This window comes from Wasmannia auropunctata, unplaced genomic scaffold (genome assembly GCF_000956235.1).
Source record: "Wasmannia auropunctata unplaced genomic scaffold, wasmannia.A_1.0 LD336092.1, whole genome shotgun sequence".
Taxonomy (NCBI): domain Eukaryota; kingdom Metazoa; phylum Arthropoda; class Insecta; order Hymenoptera; family Formicidae; genus Wasmannia; species Wasmannia auropunctata.
Genome location: NW_012026798.1, coordinates 994,914 through 997,802, shown reverse-complemented (window position 1 = coordinate 997,802; position 2,889 = coordinate 994,914). Strand labels below are relative to the sequence as shown.

General features: G+C 31.2%; 1 protein-coding gene across 1 annotated transcript in view; it reads left to right on the top strand.

The window, feature by feature from the left end:
* Nucleotides 1–2,889, top strand: part of LOC105447790 (protein sprint-like) — a 27,550-nt gene that overhangs the window by 8,185 nt on the left and 16,476 nt on the right. The window lies entirely within an intron of this gene.

The window sequence follows — 2,889 nt, the reverse complement described above, 5'->3', positions numbered from 1 at the left end:
TAGTTTATGATATATATTTAAAGAAAAAATTTAGTTTTTTGTTCCAGACTCAAATCTGCCGGAGCAGCCGGTTCGCCCGTTTAGGCTCGACAATCGCATCGCCGGACACTGGAGCCGCCATTTTGTAGTAAAAAACTTTTAAAATAATGTTTTTTTGTACCTTAGAAGATAACTAATAATGTACTTCATATTAAATTTTGACCGGTTTAGTATACGCTTGGAAAAAGATTCCTAAAATTGGCCTTTATTTTGTACGTCCAAAGGTGGCCTTACCCCTTAAGTACCAAAATTGCCGAAAGCCTTCGGGTTGCCGCAAATAGTTATTAACATCACCAACACTATATGGAATTCATCACAAAACATCAGTTCTCGGATGGTCACAAAGGTGAAGCAACACTTGACTAGGTACATGGCTTGGATGGATGACCGCTTTTAGAAAAAAAAAATACCATAAAATTAGTTTACTTGAGTAGAGTTATTGCAATCCTCACATTCATTAAAATGAATGTGATCCTCTTAATGCCAGAAGAATCTCCTTTTAATTAAAAAAGCATTCTTTTTTTAATTGAAAGGAGATTCTTGTAGCATTAAGAAGATTGCAATCTTAAATCCAATATTTCATAGTAATTCGATATTCCTCTACTTTTTGGAATATCATCTTGAGACGATGTATGTACACTCGCTCACTAAAAGGTTGCGACACTTTTTTTTTATAGGTTTCTAATTTATATTTAATATACGTAATATATACTTTATAGATAACTAATATTTTGCAAATGCAAACCACGATGTACTATCTTTAGTCCAAAGGCAGTATAACACCAATCGTGGTCCGCATTTGCAAAATATTAATGCGTTTTGAAACCTATAAAAAAGAAAGTGTCGCAACCTTTTAGTGAGCGAGTGTACAAGAGGAAAATCCTCTAGCAGCAAGAAGGTGCCACTAAGAAATAGAACATTTTTTGGGGTGAAATTGGAAGAGATCCGAAACATGTCCAAAGCACGTCTATTTCATGTTCAAATGTTTCCAAAATGCGCGCCCAATAGACGTCAAATGGGCGGTCATTGGTGCATCCATTGAGCATCCTTTAGGCATCCATGAGACATGTTAAGGGCATAAAATGGCCGCCCATTCGAAGAGCTCAGGACGTCCTTCGGACGCCCAACAGGCGTCCATGTGTCGTGTGGGATCCGATGCGCTCTAGGTACTTTTTGTATACATATAAGCTACAGAACTTTTGTACCAATGAATGTTTACGTCAGGTGATAGGTTTTGATAACTATACGACCCGAAAAAAAGCAATTTTTTAATAATTTTTCATTTTTATTACTAATTTATACCTAGCGCACTTACATGTTATGTCTATATTTCAATCCTATAAAAGCGTTTTTGAATCCGTTTAGTTGTTTAGAGTTACCCATTAGAATGCAAATGTCGGTATTCCAGCATCGCCTTAAAACTGTTTTATAAAACTTAAAATTATTTGAAAAGACAATGACATTAAACTTTTGCGGCATTATACTTTTGAATGATTTAAACGGTTTATTAAAAAAATATTTTTGTTTCTATGTCTAATCAAGTACTTGGCAACTTGTATGATCTCATATTATTTGTTTTTGGACAAATTTAATTGTTAAAATAATATTGTTGGTTTAGAAATGACGCACGATACTTCTTTATATACTTGGCTACTATAATTTTTTTTTTTTTTTAAGTTTTTATTAGGGATCTCACTACTTTTTGGTAAACTTTTAAATTTGTAAAATGAAATTTTATAAAAAATATATTTGGTTCTTATTATTTGGTTATTATTAATTCTTAAAAAAATTAAACATACCTGAGTGCCTCATTTATATGTTCTTGTTCTTTCTTGTTGACAAGGCTATAATGGCTGAGTTCCGTAAAGCATATAATGCGCGTGATGTATCATCCTTGTTTTATCCTTGTTGTTTACCAAATGTTAAACAAGGATCAAATGATACATCATGCACATTATGCTTTTACTTATACTTTTATACTTTACGGAACTTGCAGCCAACAATATATACATATAAGAACATGGAAATTGTTCCGTTTGATTTATTAGCGTTAAATAACAATTACCAAGAGATAGATCATCGATATCTTTATCCGATTGTTAAATAATAGATTTTAAACAATTGCAATATAGTTTAATCCAATTTCTAAATTCTAATTAACAATTACTGCACAAACAAATCTCAGATATCATCGTTAATACCCGATTATTAAGTAATATAGACTTTAAACAAATGCAATAATTCAGTCCCCTGTTAAAAAAATCCATATGGATAACCATGTTATGTTAAAAATCCATATGGAAATCCATATGGATAATCATGTCATGTTAAAATCCATATGAAAAATCCATACGGATAACCATGCCATTAAAATCCATATAAAAATCCATATGGATAACTGCATGTACGTTATATTAAAGTTCATATATAGAATATGAAAATCTATATAAAAAATATAAAAAATTTATATATGAGTTACGCATGATTATCTTATATATAATTTTTTCAATTCTTTTGTTTATTATTATTTTTTATTTTCTATTTGTATAATTTATACTGATTTGAATTTTCATGTATAAAAAAATACATGTACCAACCATATATCGACGAATTTAATATATTAATGATATATAAATTATAAATTATTTACATATACAGGGTGTCTCTTAATAAGTGTATCACCGCTCATGAGTAGATAGAATGGACTAAACTGAATCGAAAAGTCCTCTACCATTTTGCAAAATTTGCAATATTTAACGAGATATTAATTTTTAAATATTGCCGAATGAGCGAGTATCCGTTCGGCGAGTCCGGCCCACCGCCAATACTAGCGAGCGACCATCCATGAGC